Genomic DNA, 22741 nt, shown 5'->3' with positions numbered 1-22741 from the left:
AAATGATTCTGTAAATCCTCACATAAGCTGATAACAATATATGGAATGAATTGAAAAGTTAAGTGCAAAATTGGTATGTGTGGCCTGAGCTTAAATTTGTCGTGTTTGCAAAAATCCAAAGATAATACTTGTTACCCTGGCTATTATTCTTTCTTTATTTTCAGAGTTTTAGTCATAGATACCAATGGTACAAACATTCTTATAGCTCTGATATAAGTACTGTTATAACTCAGTCTTTGCATCCTTATTTAGGTTTTTGGACTATAGTTTGAGGAGGGGATTTATTGGCTTAAAGGGTATAGATATTTGAAAGACTTTGATATTTTAATCAAGGAAATAGGCAAATGTTATTATAGTATTTAGTTTTAAATTATGTACAATTATTTTTTTTAATTTATGATTTTGATATATTCCCAGAGTTGTGCACACATCTCAGCAGTCTAATTTTAGGACACTCTCATCATCCCCAAAAGAGATCCAGGACCCAATAGCAATCAGCTTTTCTTGCTCCCTCTCCCCCGCCCCACAGCTGCTAATCTACTTCCTGTCTCTGTGGACTGTGTTAGTATTTTTAAACCTTCTTTTCTTAACATTGGTTATTGTTCAAAGGCTATTTCAATAGAATTCAATGAAAATCATGGCATTAAATCAAATTAGCATCGTTTTACCACTCTACAAGAAAAAGTATGCTATTTAGTATACTTTAGAATGACAAAGAGGTAAATATAATTGTTATAAAAATAAAATAGAAAGCGGTAAGACATAATATTGTAAAAAGGAAAAGGAACAATTTGAGTGTGCTTACTAAACCTTATTCAAAGCTCCCTAAAGAACAGCTATTGTCTCTTTCCTTTGATAATCCTCCCTTGCTCATTCATGTTGCTGCTCATTTAAACCTGCTAGTCTTCAATTCAGAACTAAAGATCTCATGCCAATCCCTTTACTTAACACAGTAGGAAAGAATTAGCTTATACATTTCAATAATATGCAATACTTAATTCCACTTTTCTCCAATTTAAGCTACTTTTCTTAAATATTGCATAAGCCTGTGGTAATTTGATTTCCACGTTTTCATTTAAATTATATACATTAGTACCACTGAAATTAATCTCAATACAGCATTTTAAAATAATTAGAAGGCAAGCAGACTGGGAGGAACTTAAATTAAAACACATCCCAAAATTATATGGCTCCCTAAGAAAGAACGGTGTTTAGAAATAATTACATTTAGGAAGAAAAAAACTCTAATTTGTATTGCATTTTAATTGTGGGCTATAGGTTACTATGCTACATACAAAAGGAGAGCTAAAATGATTATTCAGGAAAAAAATATATATATAGCTTTGATTCTTTAATTGATCTTTGAATTTAGTTATGATGAATTCTTTTTCTTGGTTTATGCCTTTGGAGGCTCTTTATAGCTTTTATATCTTAGAATAATGCGCACAGCTATGGCCCAGTTACTCTAATGATTAAAGGCTGTGTGCTATAGTAAAAGTAAATTGGCCAGGTCAAGTGAATTGACTTCTAATGCCGATTCTGGTACAAGTGGCCAAACAATGTCACTTGCTGTCTCCCAAACCCTGTTTCATTACTGAAATATTAGATCTGTGTGTCACTTCAGCATTGCCCGAGCATCGATCCGCTTTCTCCCTCATGTACTGTAGAAAACAGATTTGAGAACAGTCGGGTGAGTTTGTTTACTGGCCTTACAATGTACCGGAAGGCATCCAATCTTAGAAGTTTCTAGTCATACACCATGAATAAAAACTTTACTTTTTTTAGTGAAATTTTGGAGTTAATATACTGCTTTCAACATAGTAAACGTGAAAAAGATACTAAATGTCCCTTTTTGATTAGTATAAAAAATGGCTAAAGGTGAGAAGAGTTTTGACTATATTTTAGATTTGTAGGGTAACTAAATAATTTATTTACATATCCCAAGAAGACAGTAGTTGAATGGAAATGTCCTAGGAAATCTGAGGCATCTTTTTTGTTTTTTTCCGCTTTATCTCCCCAAGTCCTCCCTGGTACATAGTTGTATATCTTAGTTGCAGGTCCTTCTAGCTGTGGCATGTGGGATGCCGCCTCAACATGGCCTGATGAGCGGTGCCATGTCGCACCCAGGATCCAAAACAGCAAAACCCTGGGCCACTCGGCCACATGCCGGCCCCCTGAGGCATCTTTATTTGCAAATAGATATGTAAGCAAGAAGCAAAATACAGTAATCTTACAGGAGAACTTAAAGCTTTAATGATTATCTGATGTATTTATTAGATGTATCAGTGAGCACACCTATTTTAATATTTATTGTTAGCTTCTCAGGAAAGAATGATCTCATTGGGACACAGTGTTTTTTGTTATTGTTGCTGTTGTTTGTCATTCAATCTGTTTCCATAAGTCACTTGCAACTGACCTTCAATGTAATATCATCGTCAATTCCATGATGTCAAGGCAGTGTTTTGGTGTTTGCTCCTCCAACATATAGATATCAGATCTCTATCTGGAATGTTCCAAACTCACCACACACACAAATACATTTATGATTTCATTTCCTCAACAAACGTATATATATTTATGCTTGCAATCATATATAATATATTATTTGTACACGTATTTGCATAAAAATGCAAATAGATAAAATATAAATTAAATTATTATATTTATTATATATATCTCTCTCTCTCACAAAGCTTACAGCAATAGAATGTGAAAAAACTTAGCAATATTACGTCAGGTTCCGGTGTCTGCTTTGTCCCTTAGTATCAGGTAGTTTCTAAGTTTGGTTAGCTGTCAAAAGGGGATAATAAAATTCTGCTTGCAAGCATAGTTATGAAAAACAAATTCTGTAGTGATATTTGTGAAATCTTATAAAATATGATCAGACTGCTTTGCAGTAAGGTTTACATATGTACATACATGTATAAAATTTAAATATTATTTGCCAGTTAGATGTACAGATATTATACTGGGCCTCCCTCTCTAGATAATTTCATCGTGATTTTGCCTCTGGGATTTTCCTGCAGTCCCTTCTCGCATGGATTAGTAGGATTTGCTATGTATATGCATATGCATATGTTTATGTCCCATGGATAACAGGTAAGAGTCTCTCACAGTCTGGAGATAGCAAAACTGTATCCAAATTGCAATATACGACCTCGTTCAAGTCCTGTGCCATTTTACTACTGTACATTTTGGCTTATAACATTTTATAAAAACGTAGTGAATGAGCATGTTGTGATCCCTGTAACAGACTTGGCTATGACTGTTCCATATAATTCAAGCTGGGGGGTGGTTTTTCCATCACCAAATTTTTTTATGTTTATAGAAATATTTTTTCACATTATGCTTATATTGGAAATGAGAAGGAAATCTGTGTGCTACACTTTTGGCAATTGCTTGGACTATTATATTTATAACAAGTTATTTATTATTTATCTACCAACACTGTAACAAGGATAGTTGCTTGTTTTTGGCCACTTTTGCTGGCGTAATCATGGTCAGAAATGTGGAGGTGGAACAGGGAGTAAGTCACATATGAAGAAGTATGTGTCCCAGTCTTTGAGTCCATGATATCACCCAATGTTCTCAAGACAGATATTTTTTCTGCATTATAATGATACATTTAAAAATGGAAACAAAATATGTAGTGGACACTATGAATCAGTGAAATAACGAAGGATAGACAATTGAAAATATACTCATTAATGCATGCATTAGGGAATAATCTTGCCTTCTAATAAACAGATACTGATTTATGTACCTCACATATTCCACATTTATAAAACTCTTGTGCATTGTTAAAGCCAAATCTTAAATTGAATTTTCTTTAAAACAATACATTTTAACTGTATGTAGATGTGTGTTCAGATATTTCTAATTTTAAATTATAAAAGTCATGTGTGACAATTATTCTATCAATAGAAATATTGAAAGCAGGGGGAAGAATGTTTATCTGTTTGCAGATAATGGGCCAAGTCAGATCATCACTCTCATGGGAATTAATCCTGCATCCTCAATCTTAATGACATGTTGTCAGCACATTGCTGAGGAAGTGACACACACATAATGTGAATGACAAAAACCATTAATGCATTTCAAAATGTGGAGCTAAGCGCTAAGGCAAAAGCCAGTGTCTTTCATTGCTACATATGCTTGTCATGAAAAGATATGAAAAGGCTAATTAAGAAAGACTAGGGTTAATAATATTTCCAGTGATCTTGGAGAAACAATGCAACTTAAATTTTCCAAAATAAGTACAAAGTGACTTCAATCATTACTTCAACACATTAATTTGGACTGAAATTGTTAACTTACAATCCTCAGGTTTTTATGAACATTTTCATAGATAGCTTTTGCTTATTATCATATCTAAGCTCATAGTATACCTGTTTGATACATAAGAAAGGAAACTGAGCCACAATATAGGGGATTATGAGGCTGCTCAAATAAAATGAATACAAAATAAAATTTTTATGGTAATGAGATTTAAATATGCTATAAAATTTAGTAATAAAGACTTGCCGGCCTTCTTGATCAGAATACATATGCAACATTTTTCCCAGCCCCAGGGTACCATAAATTTTTTGGTGAATTCCTATTCTTTATATTTGTTTTCTCAAGGGGTTTTCTTTATTTTACAATGCATTTGAACCCCAAGAGGAGACTCTAATAAAGAAAATATACCTTGGTTGTATTTTTGTGTCAGATGCTTAAGGAACTTAGATAATTGAGTCTTTCCTTTCAGTTCACCTTCTTAATCCTGTAGTCACAAAGTAAAAGCCGTATTATGTGTATTATATTCCCTAACTTTTACCAAAAATGATCGTCTGATACTCCTCGGTAATAGGTTTAACAGCTCTTCAAGCCTAAAACCAGTTTATTATCGTTTATTGTTTATTAACATATTGTCTTGGGTGCATCTTTAGCAAAGAGGAGAAGAAAACACTGTTGCTGTTCTCAAAGAATTCACAATTTCTTTTTTTTTTTATGATTGGCACCTGAGCTAGCATCTGTTGCCAATCTTTTTTTTTCCTTCCTTTTCTCATTCTCCCCAAAGCCCCTCAACACATAGTCAGTGGTATGTTCTAGTTGTAGGTCCTTCTGGTTGTGGCATGTGGGACATGGCCTCAGCATGTCCTGATGAGCGGTGCCATGTCCGCGCCCAGGATCCGAACCAGCAAAACCCTGAGCCACCAAAGCAGAGCATGCAAACTTAACCACTCAGCCATGTGGCTGGCCCCCAGAATTCACAATTTCTTAGGAAATCATACAAGCAATCAAGTAACAAAACATTGTGATGTTCACAACTATAAAGCTAGTTCCGAGAGAACAGAGAATAACTTTCCTGCAGTAAATGATATTGCACGAGTTGCAACAATCTTCAATCCGGAAAAAGATACTTATACCATGTAAGACCAATAAATAATTGTGATCTGAAAGCTAAAAATATCTACTACATATCATTGAGGGAAATACAAATAACCAACCTACAGGGGGAAAAGTAATAATCGTGTAATCCACAGCAAGATTATTTGAAATCTCAATGAACATCTGAATAGATGAACTTCAGAGTAATCAGGGAACTGCAAATTAAAACAAAGAAAGGATATAATTTCTCACTTAACTGATCAGCAAAAACATCCAACCACCCAACCAGACTAAAACACAACAAAGCAATGTTAACTCCAGAAATGTTGCTCTAGGAATACCAATCTTGGCAGTAACAAGAAGCAAAGTGACTTCTTATGCATTCCTGAATGGGATTAAAAATTACTATACCAAATTAGAGAGCAGTGTAGCAATATTCCATAAATTTGAAGAATTGCATTACCTTCTCCTTTGTACACATATATGGATAAAAAGACAAGTATAAGATATATTTGTAGTAACTGTAAATTGCTAACAATATAAATACCCATTAACAAGAGAATCTATAACTTGTAGTTTATATATTTATGTATTTATTTATAAAAAGGGATACAATTCCACAGTTTAGCTAAAAGATTCAACACAGTATTTAGAGAAACAAAAAGCAGAAAAATAGAACAACATGATTCCAATATATAAAGTCCTAATATATGAAAAATGATAGTATATATATTCTATGTGATCAGTATATATGTACAGTAAAGACACTCATGAACATAACTATTGTATTAGTTTCCTAGGGATGCTTAACAAAGTGTCACAAATTTGGTGGCTTAAAATAACAGAAATTTATTCTCTCAAAATACTGGTGGCTAGTAGTCCAAAATCAAGGAATTAGCAGAGCCACACTCCTGCTGAAGGCTCAGGGAAGAATGCTTCTTTGCCTCTTCCTGGCTTCTGGTCATTGATGGCAACCCTTGGCATTCCTTGCCTTGTAACTTTGTCACTCCAGTTTCTGCCTTTACCATCGTATGGCCATCTTCGTTCTGTGTGTCTGTATATTTGTGTCTCTGTCTCCTTAAAAGGACACCAGTCATTGCATTTGGAGTCCACCCTAATCCAGTATGATCTCATCTTAATTTGATTACATCTCAAAGAATTCATTTCCAAAAAGCTCTCATTCACAGGTAAAGGGGGTTTCAGCATCTATTTCGAGGGTACACAATTCAATACACAATATGTATCTCTGTAACCTCCATATTGAAAAAAAATGTGGAAAAGAGAGGAAGGTAGAATTCTATAGTGGCCAAGGGATTTCTAGTGTTCATCAGTAAGCTGAATGGTTGGCATGTATATACTCATTTTGTTTAGAGTGATCAAATAATTTACTATCCAAACTAGGCCAATTCAAGGAGTGAAATGGGATGCAATTAATCATGACTCCAAAATCACAGGCCTAAATCAGGATCATCCCAGGCAACCCAGGATGTGTGGACATCCTTATTTTTATATTTCCATGTCAGTAATTTTTCAAAACAGGAGCATAATTTTATTCATATTTATTCACAACAGTGGTATGTGACCTTTTCAAAAACGAGAAAACGTTGAGATAATGCACTTTGACACATACAGTTATATGTTGTTTCTTATTAAAACTTAAACTGTTGTTGCAAATCAAGTAAGAAGAAATATCTCAAAAAAACAAAATAAATTATCCTGTCTTATAAAATTCCAGAGCTCAGGTCTATTAAGGTACATCATTCTTCAACCAGGCAATATAGTACACTGAAGATCTTTTAATATTCTTGTCACTAACTCTTTAAAAAAAAACAAAATTTAGAAAAAAGTAAATTAAAACCTTACTCGGACTTCGAGTAGAAATGTCCATAATAGTTGTCTGTCATCCCTTAAACCAGTGCTTTGAAATATAGTAGCTTATTGTTAAGCCTGCTTATGTAGGATAGCTACATAGAAGATAGGCTACTACATTCTTTCCTTACTTAAAATCTAAGCTCGTATTCCATTATGTATTCAAATTTAACCTTCCTCTAACATTAAAGCTGACCATCTGGGCTAAAAGCAAACATCAATTTCTCCAGAAGTCTGTCTTGACAATTACAGACCAAAGTTTTGCTACCTCCTTTGGGCTCCTAAAGGGAACTTTGGCATACTTAATGCATTCTGTTCAATACAATAGTTGTTTGTATAATATTCTATTTCTGTATAGATTTTTGAGATTATTTAGTTTAAAATAATAATTTACTCCTTGTATTCTCAGGAGCAATAGAGAAAATATTTTGCATAGAGAAGGAGGTCATTAACTATTTCTTGAATTCATATTGTGGAGTGAATACAGGTGAAAGACCATGTTTGGCACATAAGTGGGAACTTTGTGATTAATTATCTACAGTAGTGATATAAAGTATTTATTCCATAAACATAAGAAATAAGAACTTGAATGTTATTTAGAAATTTAGTGATGGTTTGTTTAAAAATGCTATGATGAAGATGCTGAACCACTAGTATATCCTCTTTTTAAATATTACTCTGTCTCCTCGAACAGTCTCTCCATTGGGTCTTATATTAAATGAAATCTCCCATTGCAGGTTAAATAAATCCCCAAAACTTTTCTATCATTTTATAATGAATTCATTAAAGATATTGGAAATTCAAGACTTAGATCATCCCAGATATTTTAATCTCAGCAGTATATTATTCAACCTACCCTGGTGGCATCATCTACATCTTTTAATATTCCTTGTCATGTCAAGTGAGCAGGCAAGGCAATTCTAGATGATTCCAATTAACCAGAACAGAAGTATGATGAGTGTGTTTGGGGGGTCCAGGGAGGAAGGGAGTTGTCAGGAAGGAGAAAGAGGAAATGGGAGTGCACATAATGCACATCCTCTCAAAATGATGCCTTTTCATTATTTTCTTAAAGAAGATATATTGACATGACTTTAAGGCTAATGAAACAATATCAGAGTTAGAAAATTGAAAGCAAGACCGTAGAACCTATAGAGAAGTTAGTCAAAAGATGGCACCTTTATATTCATTTGTTACCTTCACCACCTATGGGCAAATACCCATACTCTTAACTGCACCAAAGCATATGCAGAGTTTTTCTGTGATACCAGAGGCTGGCTACAATTAGGCAGATAACAGGATGCTTATCATAGACAGATGAAAAACATATTTTTCATACACGATATGGTATCATTGAGAAGGCTCTTCTCTTTTCATTGAGAAGGAGACAGCTGAAGCCATCTATTTATGGTACTCATTTACCTTCAAGCGCGTGCCCAGATGCCTTTTCCAATTTATAGAGTGGTCATTCGAATATTACTCTCTGTCAGGAGCCAATCGTAAGAAAAATGTCTGATTTTCTTCTCCTCTGCTCTCTGATCACTCATCAGTAGAACACCCTATGTATTCACACTTGTATCTGTAAAAAAGTAATTATCCCTATTTTCAACTGAGAGCAATTACATAATTTTTGTTTGATTTTGCTAAGTGCATTTTTCTGCTAAAACCATTTTCTATATTTAGAACCTCAAAAGCTAGCCGACCTAAACTTCTAAGGAAAACTGTTTATATGTCTAACTGAGCAATAAACGTAGAGGTGTATTACACTAATTATGTTTACAAGTGAATTTGCAATCAATAAATTAATTCAATTCTGGGTAACTAGCATAATAAGTAAGGCTTTACATAAAATAAAAGTTCAAGGGAAAAATATGAAATACTAAGAGTACTAAGAATAACAAACTGGCTATTACAATTTTTACTTTATTTTCAGTAGCAATTTGTATTAGTTAAGTATATTCACCAACAGTATCTCAATTATGTTATTTTTACATGATCATACCCGCAAATTTATGGAAAAGCACAAAATTAAGTTCAAAGAAATTTCCTATGAAATTAAAAAAAATTGTGACTTAGACTTTCTCTATATGTACTTTGAAGCTCTTATTTTTCTTTTTTTTTTTTTGAGGTTTGTGCATACCTTGAAATAGCTCAAATTATATAAAAAATTATGCAGTGAGTGTTTTTAGCACCATGGAAATACCAGCACATAAAAGTTTAACATTCCTTTGACCATGGCAGTATCATGCATTTCAATAGAATTTTGTCTTAACCCAATAATGAGACATCCACATTTTTGTAGGCAGAGATATATTCAGCATTGTTTATAAAATGATCTGTGTATATCTACAAATTTACAAAGACTGAGGGCACTGCAGTCATGGACATTTTTGGAAAGATGGCCCTCTTGATTTTCATCTTCTTCTGGCTATGGAAATACGCAAGAAGTTACACAAGTTTGACACAGCTGAGGACAGCATACTTTTTGGATTTTGTTTTTAAAGATCGGCACCTGAGTGAACATCTGTTGCCAATCTTTTTTCTGCTGTTTCTTCTCCCCAAAGGCCCCAGTACAAAGATGTATATTCTAGTTGTGAGGGCCTCCGGTTTTGCTAAGTGGGAAGCTACCTCAGCGTAGCCTAATGATGCCTGCCATGTCTGCACCTAGGATCCTAACCGGTGAAACCCTGGGCAGCCGAAGCGGAGTGTGCGAACCTAACCACTCGGCCATGGGCTGGCCCTGGAATTTTTTGATTCATAATCTTTCTGTAGTTCTTTTCACTGGGAAGACACAGTTTTTTTAAAAAAATGTAACTCTAGCCAACCAACTTAGTAAAATAATCTTCTCACATGTTGTGGTGCCCAGACCCTAAGGTGATCAATGTCCTACCCCCTGGTATCTACTCCTTTGTGTAATTTTATCCTCTTGGGTGTGAGCAAGACCTGTCATTGGCTCCTAACTAATCCCTTGATTTGGTCACATTACATGGCAAAGAAAATGGGATGTCACTCCTATGATTTGGGTATGCTCTATATAAGACTCCATCTCAGCAGACTGTAGTGAAAGATTCTCCCTGCTTACTTAATGAAGTAAACAATCTTCCTGAGGAAGCTCACACAGAAAGGGAGTGCGGGTGGCCTCTGGGAACTCCAAAGAGCCTCTGAGGCCTGAGGGTGGCCTCCAGACAAAAGCCAGTAAAAGCCGAGGCTCTCGGTCATCCAGCCACAAGTAAGTGAATTCTGCCAAAAACATGAATGAGCTTGAAAACAGGTTCTTCTCCAGTCAAGCCTACAGATGAGAACATAGGCCAGCTGATACCTTGACAGCACTCTTGTGAGACCCTGAGCAGAGTGCCTACCAAAGCAATTGACTCCTGAGCCATAATAAGACAATAAATGCTTGCTGTTTTAAGCTATTTAATTTGTGTTGTGGTACTTGTTTGTTCAGCAATAGAAAATCAATGCTCATATATGCATAATAATAATCATGTATATCCAAATTGATGTGTAATGCACCAAACATATCAAATAGGTAGATCCAACTATATACATGCAGTAGTTTTCTTACCTTTCTTGATAATCAATGTCACAAAAATGGACTTAATAGAAATGTTGATTTGTTTCAGCCATTTTAAACACACACACTTGACCATGATACAAAAACTTCAGGTCACGAAGCCATCTGTCTAAAATATCCTGAGTCCAGACAGATCTTATAAAGTATTTGGTGGGAGAAGAAAATGGTAGAGTGGGGAAGACCACAAACGTGGAGCAAATTTAGGAGCAAGTATCATAAATACATCAAATGGAAGATTCAGAAGTTACTTCTAACTGCAACTCCCACTCTACCCAACCCAAACCTATTAAATTGGAAAATGTATCTATCTGACAAATGCTCTGTGACTTCAGGCTTCCTGGGACAGAGTCCATTTGCTAACAATAAATAGATCCATGTGGGTAAGAATAAACTTGCTTTTTATAACTCAACAAAAAAATGCATTGTGGATACCCAATAATGAAAACCAACCTATATAAAAGATGTACAATTTTAAAACAGAAGACTATGTTGATTTGGATATGACATATTGAGATATTCAAAGATATATTTTATAGATGCTAGTCTAGTGAAGATCAATATATTTTGAATGTACTCCTCTCAGAAACAGACTGTGAAATAAACATGGATTGCTTACCAAAATAAGATGTGTTTCATGTCAAATTAGGTTATTTGATGAGAAGGTGTCTATTGTAGCTTTCAGCTTCTATAAATGCTACAGATATGCTAAAAGTATAATGTATGATTGGAAAGTGTTATACATAACAATTAAGTGGACCTTGACACACACCACACTTAAAGGTTTATAATACAGCTGACCTCTATTAATGAGACAATAAAATAGAATAGAATAGAATAGCAGTGTTCTTGTGTACTTTGCACTGCAATTTTTTAAAGAGGAAGAAGTGAATGAAAACTATAAAATTGATCCTATCTATTTTTTTCTCATGGAAAAAGTTGCTGTCATATGTTGATTGTTTGGTACACACATGGATTGGCCCTTGCTATTTCTGCATGTGTATCCAGCTCACTGGGCCATACTAAAGCACATCCATATACTGGGGACTCTCATTCAACCATTAGATTTTAATACACTGATTCAATGTTTTTCATGTGGGTGGAGATTAGACAACAGGCCTCTGTTGTTGGCCAATGCATGCTCATGCTTTCTTTTGTAAAAAATTTTGCTGAGCAAATTTTGTTGAATAAATTGAAATTTACTTAATGTAAATGAAATATGTGGGGAACATACACTTGGACTTCTGACAACCCTAAAATATCTTAATGATACATTGAATAAATAAAGATTGTATTTAAATGGGATATGATAACGTGTCCTCAATTTTGTTATTTAAATACAAAATGAAGGAAAATTTAACAAGCCTTAACATCACAAGACAGTAATTTTAATCAGCAATTTTAGTTGGCTGTAAATTTGTTACGGATTATCATTGTAAGGCAAATAAATGGCTGAATTTCTCTAGTCTGCATTAATTATGGATAGGCAATAAAGCCTCACTTTATGCTATCTATATCACTTTTAAAATAGAGTAAAACCCTAGAAGAATTCAAATTGTAATAAAATGTCATTCGGACTCCAGTCGTCCACTTAGCCCAGTTCTCAAGGGATCAGGCTAATGGTCTTATCCTGGGGGAATGTTGAGAAAGATCCAAGCATGAGCAGGCAAGGTCAGGAAATATGCTTTTCTTGGGAACCACATTTTAAATGTTTGCAAAGCAGTGGGTTGATCCCAGAGTCCGTGGATATATATTTTTAAAACAGAAGACTACACTGATTCGCTGTTTCGGTGAAATCTCTCTGGAACCATGCAATTGGCTCCAAACAATGTAAGTTTTCTGGGTTCATTCCTGGAAACTTCACCTAGCCACAGGAAACAGAGACATTCGGATCACCCAGAGAGACCTCTGGAACACCTGAGCTGCCTGGGTTCTCTCTAGCTATGTATTTAATCTCAGGAAGTCAAAATTAAAAATTTTAAAGAATCAAATTTTTTGTATCTCATTTATTTAAATGAGGCCTGCTGCACTAAGAAGAAAGTTGAGAGGTAAGAGGCTATTTAGAAGATTTGTTTATGTTATCTTTGATCCTAAGGAATAAAACACCAAATTTATACAGATAGAGAATTTCTTTAGAAATAAACACTCTAACAATGAGATTATATTGAAATATTATTAAATGTAAAAACTTGAGCACACTATCATTTAAGTGGATCAGTGAGAGACTAGTTGGCTATTCTCCAAATATTGTGGAAAAAAGCCTTAACACTGGATATAAGTGGATTAGATGACCATTCTCACAAGGAATCCCATTCCTGGTATTTTGTGTTTCTTGTGATCCAAAATCTTAAAAATGTTAGTGTAGAGAGAAATTGTGAGATTATTTATAGGGAAAGTAGGATTCTGATTTCTTGAACATAGCACAAAGAAATGTTCTTGAGGGTTTGAGTTAAATAGACTTGATTTAAAACTCTACTTCAGTCATTTTCAAGCTAAGAGATTCTAGGCAAGCTACTTAAACTCTTGGGAATTAAGTTTCTTCATCTATAAAATGGGGATAATAAGAGAAAATCACAGAGTTGTCACTAGCATCACATGAGAACATGATTATAAAATGACAATCACAGGGCTGTAAAAACTCAATCTTTGTGGAGAAATGTGGCAAATAGTCTCCAAAGATGCATCGTGCTAAAAATTGAAAATTGTGGGGGCAAACTTTGTAAAATATGCAATAAAAGTCAACATAGTATTTAAATGTACAAAGATAGATGGCCTCTGGACATTATAGATGTGAAACTATCTTATGTTTGATTTCTTTTTAGGAGTTTACATTGGTGTATAAATGGAACCCTCTATATTTCAAACTTGTCTCAATGCCTTCAATGGCAGAGTGAAGTCTTGGTATTGGAACTGTTTCTTAGGCTCCTTATATCCGTCTTGCATTGCTCACTGTACTTGCTTTAAGGTAATGGAACATCAATAAATCTTATTTGTGTTGAATAATGTGATTTTACCTCAATGATGTATAGATATCATAGAATGAACAAAATGGTGTCTTTTTATTTCTATTGCTTAATATGATCTTTCAATATAGTTGTGCATCCTCTGTTTTATGTTTTGTGTTGATAAAACATCACTTGTTAAAAATCTAGGCAAGTACACACTTTTGCTCCATCTGTTTTCAGTAAGAAAAATACAGTAAATAGGAGTTACGTTGGCGGGAAAAATTAGTTTTCCATATGAATTAGTATTTTTATGGTAGTTTAAACTTGGATGAGAGTAGATGAAACAAAGAAAGCTCAAGGTTGATCACTTACATTTTTATTAATATGAGTTTACTTGTGTGCCACTATAACCCACTTTGTAGCCATTATGGATCAAAGACAAAATTCTAGAATAAGCAATTTTAAACACTTACCTTACACAATTCAATTTAACAATATTTTTCAAGTATGTATTCTGTCATGGCACAGTGTGATGCTAGAGATTAGAGTTCTAGATTAGATTCTAGATGCAATTCTTGATTTGATTCTACAGATAAAAATATAAATAAGCAATAGTCACTGACCTCAAGAACACATTACCACAGACATTAATGTAAATGGGTATTTGTCATCTAGGAGGTAAAAGCTGCTATGGAGGCACATAAAAAATTGTGAAGTGATGTGAGAACATGGCCAGGAGGCAATTAACTCTGCTTTATCAAAGGGATTCAGTATAGTAAGGTAGACAAATAATTTCTTCGAAAAAGAGTTCATGTAGAAGAGAAAAGAAATGAATGTCAATCTATTATATAATGAGGATTTAATTATGTTGCATCCAGAAATGTTCCAAAAGAAAGATGTAAAAAGCTGTACTTTTCCACTCACAAACTTGGATCTGAAGTTCTATGCCTAAAGGCATGATCAGAAATTTAAAAAGCAGACAATTTCTTTAAATCCCAAGTAGCAATAAGTTGTAAGGAGCAGATAGTTGCTCCTTTTGTGGACTTCCATCAACTGGCCATGAAAATCACAGGTCATGAAAATCACAGGAATGACAAGTTGTAGATGGCCCTCTCTGGAGTCAGCAAATTTGCTCTCAATATATTTCTACCTTGAGCCATGCCCAATTAAAAAAAAAAAAATCTAAATTTTTCCCAGAGAGTCACTCTCTCAATTGTTTCCTACTGTAGTAGTTTGAACAATTTACTTGCCTTTATCCCCTCTCTTTATCTTTGGTAAGGAAGCTTGGCCTTCAGCTAACATCCATGCCAATCTTCCTCTATTTTGTATGTGAAATGCTACCATATTTCATGGCTTGATGAGTGGCATGGAGGTTCACACATGAGATCTGAACCAGCAAACCCTGGGCTGCCAAAGTGAAGTGTGCAAACTTAACCACTACGCCACTGGCCCGCCCCTCACCCCTCTTTTATCAGAGCTCAAATGATCTTCCAAGAATACTTCAAGTGATAAACAATTAAAAAAAATAAGAACATGGTTTTATTCAAAAAGCAAAACACAATGGAGTTCATAAAAATGAAATTTACATACATGGAGAGGTTGCAAAAATAAGCAAAATTAAAGTAATAATGCAAATTATTGGAGAATTTTTATTTTTGCATGCATATTAATTGTTTAATAATTGCTGCTTCAGTAGTTAAATTATGTAAACAAAAATAAATTACTGAAGACTGAAAATAAGCATAATACCCATAGCTAAAATCATTTACTCTAATACGATGGTCAGGCACAAGGGAAATTGTAAATATTGCAATTTTCTGCTAATTGTACTTCCTGGTACTCACCTCTTCCCTTTCTTCATGATGTCTCTTTTCCTCAAATTTGGTGAGATTCTTTGGTCTGTACATGTAGTTTATTAAGGGTGTAGATTAATCATTATTGGCTTTATGTCAATAACTAATACCTCTCTTTTCCTCAAGGAAGTGCTGAACTCATTGAGAATTTACTCAAAAAGGCAGTTCAGGGATCTAAATATCCTACTTATTGCTGTTTAATTTAATTTAAGAGAATGTGTCTTACATCTATTTCTGGGGGCCTTCCTAAATCTTAAGTCCTAAATTTGAAGAGACTCACCCCTCTCACCTCCCACACCATCCTCAGATCCACGCAGCCCGAGAAAACCTCAGATCCCCTCCCTGGCAGTGGGCCATTTAAAGAGGAGAAGATGGAGCTGCGAAACACCTGCAGCACGATCCCCAAAGCGAAAAAATTCAAGAAGCTGGGTTTATTGCACACCATTTCTCCTTCCGAGTCTACTGTAGAGAATAAATCATGCCTGCTGTGCTGAGATGAATGAGTAAGCAAGAGGCCTGAGAGCTAGAGGATTGCTCTTCCAGGGTTCTCCCTGCATGGAACAAGCCCAGGGTGATGGAAGAAATGCACGGCTGCCCAACAAGAACCGATAGTGGACTATACACGTCTTGAGCTTGAGAGGAAAAGCCCTCATTTCCCAGCAAAACTTCTCTGTGAGTTGACCAGCCTTGCCAGCTGGTGTGATTCCCTGTGAGGTAATGAGGGAGGGATCTGACCTGTTCATCTTGAGACAAGCAAATGTGTGTTACCCTCCCCGAATAACCCCATTATGGCAGAATATACCCGGCTGACCGAATTCTGGCCCTGGAACATTGGGAGGGTGTTGGTCTAAATTATTTAATATGTCCACATTCATTTATTCAGTCTGTTTTTGTGAGTTCAATGTTTTTTCCCCAGAGAATAAATCCCTGTTTCCTGTTGTGATTGGGGAGAGGATGTCTCATTGCTGAATTCAGATGTATTCCAGAGCTCAGAGCTCTGGGCCAGCTCATGTGGGATCTCTGCATAGGGTCACACAGGTTGGATCAGGAGTTCAGCCAGGCTAAACCTTAACCTAGAGACTCAGAGGAGGAATCTGCCTGCAATTCATTCCAGTTCTTGGCCGAATTCGTTTTCTTGAACTTGTCCCTGTTTACTTGCTGGCTGTCAGCTTGGACACCCCTCTCGGCTCTTAAAAGTTGCCTGCCTTCCTGGGCACATGTCCTCTTCCGTTTTCTGATACCCGTCACGCTTCAAATCTCTGGTTTACTTTTCAACTGCCACCAAGTGCAAATCTGCTGCTTTTAAGGCTAGTGTGATTACATGAGGGCCACCCGGATAATCCAGGCTAATCAGCCTATTTTAAGATGAGCTGGTTAGTAATCTTAATTATATTCATCATGAATATGAGATATTTGAGGTCATGATATCCTCATATTGACAGTTCCCTTAATTAGGGTGGAAAATCTTGGTGTGGGTGCAATTTTAGAATTCTACCTACCACAGAAGAATTTTAATCATTCCTCCTGTGTTCTGACCTATCCATTTCACCTACCTGGATAGTGATTTCTGCCTTCAATGAAACTGGGTACCCCAGGTTTCTGATACTACCAACTTGCTTTTCATCGGCAGCCTCATGTGCAGAAAAGTAGTTGCTCACTTTCTCAGCTCTGATACATCAGTTACCATGCTCCCACGTGCTTTCCACTCTAGAACTTTAAGGACAACTCCCTCTTTCTGCCCCTCATTAGTGACTGGTTTTGCTTTAAGTATATTACCCAAATCGTGACCTGGTAAAGAATCAGGTTTAACACATGGATGAGACATCTGGGAAAAGTTTCTCTTCTCTAAAAGACACCATAAAAATCTATCCTTTCTATGCCTAGGATTATGTTGACACTTTAAGCATGTCAGTCTAACATAAAAGTGAGGGTCCACAGGGTAGCAAAGCAGAAAGATGGAAATAATTTGACCTGTTAAAGATATCATTGAGTGGCTGATGTGAAAACATGGTACGTAAGTCATTTCTCATATTTACCTTTTTTATAGCTACATTCTGCCCAATTCATATCCCTAAAATATCAAGATGAGCTGTCATTTCAAACTAAACTGCAATGATTGGCCTGCTCTCTCCATAATCCCTACAACAGAAGCCAAGAAACAAGGGTATAGTGAGTTAAAGTGTAAGCCAGCTTAAGTGAGCTAACTCAATGATAACAACTCTGAATTACTCTCTTAGAAAGGTCTGGAATTAGCTGTTTATAGCATACAGATGTGCATAGGGAATTTATGAACTGAACTTTCCTGATTAATAGAAGTTGTTTTTTAAGGTAATTTGTTCTCTTTTGAATTGGTTTCAAACAAATCAAAGAACAGAGGGCTTACCCCGTAATTACTTATCAATTGAAAGTAAGAGAGAAAATGAAAGAACATTTAATTCTTCTCTCCTAATCCCCTTGCCCTTTGATCTCTATCTTATTGATGTGATCTATATGTTTCCTTGGACTGAGAAGGAGCTTATAAAATATTCTCTTTTCAAGTAATCAATAGAAAATGTGAGAGGAATCAAAACTCTTTAGTTGAAAATTGATATGTTTTATTCCCTTGATTCAAGTTAAGCAAAGTTTAATCTAATGCTATTTCAATAGATAAATGACCACGAATTTTCAATCATTTTATGATTCCCTCATATAATAAATATTGATATTGAACACTTATTTCTGTCCCAGGCATCCTTCTCAGTATTCAAAAAGTAAAAAAGTAGAAGAAAAGTGTTCCTAACATCATTGAACTCATATTGTACAGGGGAAATGAAGCAACAAGTAAATATATTTAGCCAGAAGTTATGCAGAAAAACAAAACAGAGAAAGGGAACAGAGAAAGCTGGCTATATATGTGTGTGTCTGATAGTGAGGGGTGATATTTTATAAATGATGGTCAGAGAGACCTCACAATTAAGGCAATATTGAGCAGACACCTAAAAGAAGTAAAAGGGCAAGACACTAAAATGTCTGTTCAAAGCATGTTCCAAGTAGAGAGAGAAACAAGTGCTAAGGCCCTGATATAAGAACTTGTTTGACATATTCCAAGGAGGCCACTATGAGAAATAGTCGTAAAAGGAGATGAGATCAAAGAAATAGCAGAGGACCAGTTATTGTAGGGCACTGTAGGCAATTAACTTCAAGGATGTTGATTTTTACTTAGTGAGATGGGAATCCTTTGGAAGCTCTTGAGATAAGTGTGACTTACATTTTAAAAGAGCGTTTCTAAATGTGATGTTGGGCAAGATAATTCTTTGTTGTAGGCGCTTTCCTATGCATTATCAGCTGTTTAGCAGCATCTCATGCCTCCATCAGCTAGTCGTCAGTAGTCTTCCCCCAATTTTGACACCATCTCGAGACATTGCAAATATTCCCCAGGAGGACAAAATGGCTACTAGCAAATAATCATTGTTTTAAATGAATCATGATGATTACTCTCAGAGAAGAGACTGGAGCGGGTGGCACTGGGGTCATGAAGAGAATTCTGTCACAGCTATGGAGCTGTGAACTTTCATAATAGTGGATATTGATAAGGAGTGGCTGAATTCTGGATACATTTTAAAGATACAGCCTACAGGATTTGTTAATGTGGAATAAAAGGAAAGAGAGGAATCAAGATGATCACATGCTTTTGCCTCAGTACTTATAAAATTGGTGTTGCTATTTCCTAAGGTAAGAAAGGCACAGCAGAAGCAGTTTTGGGGTTGAGAAGGTATAAACCAGGACTTCAGTTTTGGACCTGATAGGTTGATATTAGACCTCCAAGTAGAGATGTCCAATATGGATTTGAGCATGTGAGTGTAGAGTTCAGGAGGAAACCTCATGATTGGAGCTACACATTTAGGAGCCATCAGTATAGATATTAAACTTTATAACTGGGTGAGATAAATCATCAAATGAGTCTGACTAATACTGAGCCTAGGAGAATTGAAATATTAGGAAGTTAGGGAGATAAGCAGAAAGCAGGATAGGAACATGAGAAAGGGTCAGATAAGAGTGACCCAATTGCTACTGATACACTGAAAACATGTGAAGAAGCTACCAAAATACAGTCAATAGGAGAAGGAACAAAAGATAGGAATCTATTTAGGAACATTCAGGCTATCTGTGACCTTGACCACTGTTTGGGGGGTTAGTGTGATGCTCATCCATTACAGTATGCTCCAAACAATGGCAAGAGAGGAAATAAACACAGAGGATGTAGACAATTAATTTGAAAAGTTTTGTCATAAAGGAGTGGAGGTGGAGTTGGGGTGGGAGTAACTAGAGAGAAGTAGAATGAAGAGGGTTCTTTGCTGTTGTTTTTTGTTTGTTCCTTCTGAACTAGGAGGCATTAGAACAGGTTCGCGTGCTGAAAGGGGTAATCCGGTTGGAAGGAGAAACTGGTGCAGAAGAGGGGAGGACAATTGCTGAAGTGATACGCTGGAGTAAGCTAGATGAGATGCAATCTAAAGTAAAGAGAGAGGGCTGAGCTGATGGTTAGCAGCGGGGGTAAATTAGTATAGAGGTTGGAGCACCTGACGGCTGTCTTATGATTATTTATATTTTCTTATTGAGATCGAGAGTAAGGTGTTCAGCTGAGAAGGATGTTGCAAAAGACGTGGTGAAAAATGACTTGAAATAGTCATTGAAAGAGTGGGAGCTTGTTCTAAAAAGAAATAGGGTAGCTTTCCTGGTATCGATTTTTGTGTGTGTGTGATCGCCTTCTTTAAATATAATATGTTAAGCAAATTTTTTCACACTTAATCTATTGGTTGCTTGGATGGTTACTTTAGCCCTCCGCACAGCCATCTACACTTTTATATAAATGTTTAGATGGTTCTCAAATACAGCTCAGGTAGGAAATTTACTGTATTAACCCTAAGTTTGAAAGTTTAAATTAGTAAGGATGTAAATATCCCTCGAGATCTTCAACAAGATCTTCAAAACTAGATGCCATATAAAGTGGCTGCTACTTTAAAGGAAAGATGACTCAAAGAAGGAAGGATCATAAACAGGGGGAGTTTCATCCTAAATTACACAAGCCTCTGTTAGTTTGCTACTATTCTGTGTCCTAAACACATAAGGAAGTCACGGACAGTATAAAATAGGATGATTATTTCATTATTAGAACTCTAAAAGTAGTTAAAAAGAAAAAGGCCTGAATGACATATTTGGAATAAATTAAATTAACTTATGGAAAGTGCTTTAATGAAGAGCTGCATCCTGTAGGTGACATTTGATCTGGATCTTAAAGAATGACTAGAGTAAGACTAGAGACTATTTCAAACACAGAAATTAGAAACTGAAAGGACAAGCTATTTTGTATAGAGTGTGAAAGAAAAGCTATTGACTCTGGTTAGAACCACTTTGGAAGGAGGGTAAATAGAGCTAAACAGACCCATAGCCACTATAGAGGTGTAGATTCTAGACATCGCTGAGATATTTGGAAGTTATCTTTAGGCAATGAGCAGCTGACCCTTTTCAAGGTGACCTGATCGTTTTCAAGAAGAGAATTGCGTGATAAGATTTCTACTTTAGAAAGTTAATGACATGGAGAGTGGACTGAAATGGGGACGACTCAATACAATGAGGTCACTTGGCTGATTAATGTAGTCTGGTGCCTCCTGATGGGTGACAGTGTCAGTGAGGTTGGTGAAAAGGACCCAGTTTAAAGGAAATATTTGAAGGCCTTGGTGACCGTTGAAACAGGAGGATGGAGTGACAAGTGAAAGAAATGATCAGCGACATCTCCGTAGTTGTCCTTTGAAATTACTGTTCAGTGACCTTCAGTGAACTAGATTTAGAGGTTTTGGTTAATATATTCAAATGAGTCATATTCAAATGTGAATATGATTAATAGAAGGGATGCTTTGATAGAGATAGACACCTCCTTGATGCTTTTCTCAAGGCAGAGAGCACATAGACAACTTTGTTTTTGACCTCCTTAAAAAATGTATTTAATGCTATTTTTCAGGATTTTATCATAGTTGCTTGTGGAATGGTATTGGTTTTGGTTAATCACTGGGGAAAAAGAAAATAAGGTCTATGTTTCCTTCACTCATGATTCTATGATTTATACTTTCACTTGAATACCCTGATGCCCCTTATTTCTACATCCTACAGTGTCATACACTCCAGGAAGCAGCAGTTAATGAAATAAAAGCCTAGAGCATACAAAACATTTCTTTATTAGCTCTGTAGTTTATATCGCCAAACTTTCAGAGTAGTAAATCCCTTATCTGCTAGGAGGGTTGGAGGCTGATCTGGCAGTTCATATACTAAATCCCGGGGCAGCAAATTAAATACCCTCAGAAAATTAAAAGTCACTTTACAGCGAACATTCTTATCACAAAACAGAACCGTGATAAATAACAAGCCTTCTCTATTCTATTGTGAAGGACTATAAATAGTAATTGGGCAGAATTAAGTCCAATGAGACTCATGACTTCTTTTTCCCTGATGGCATTAGTATAAATTGACAGGATTTCGTCAACTCTTGAACTTTTTAAATCACTGCACTAAAATCATCAGATTATTAATTCTATTTGTGTCTTTGGTTCTAGCTATTTTTTTAATCACTAACAATAGAAATGCTGCCAGAAATAAATTTGCTACTGAGGATTTATCTCCTTATAGACCTGCATGCAAACAAGCAGACAGCTGCGTTTTTCACCTTCCCATCAAGCTAAGCTAAACAATCGATATAAATTATAATCAGGATATTCTGGAACATTTTCCATAAATAATCCCTTTCAATTAATAATATTATCAGAAGATTGCTTTTGAATGTCACATTCAGTGAAATATGATTTTCATTTTCTTGATATTTTCCACTAATACATTTAAAATTTGCCAGCACATGAAAAATCATAGTTTTCAAAAAATCAACATAAAACAGAATGGGCTGAGTTTTTCAAAGCGGAAAAATTGTTCTTTACAAAACAGATTAATTCCTAAGAAAGCTTTTTTCCCCCCCCCTGACAACTGTTAGAAGATTAACTGAGGCATATTAAAAATTTTAAGAGTTTATTGGAACAAACATTGATTTGAGTCAGGCAGTGTCAAACCTGAAGTAGTTAGGAGGGCTCCACTGACAGGAGCTCAGGGAGAAA

The sequence above is a fragment of the Equus caballus genome, chromosome 21 (assembly GCF_041296265.1).
Source record: "Equus caballus isolate H_3958 breed thoroughbred chromosome 21, TB-T2T, whole genome shotgun sequence".
Lineage (NCBI taxonomy): Eukaryota > Metazoa > Chordata > Mammalia > Perissodactyla > Equidae > Equus > Equus caballus.
This window is presented reverse-complemented; position numbering follows the sequence as displayed.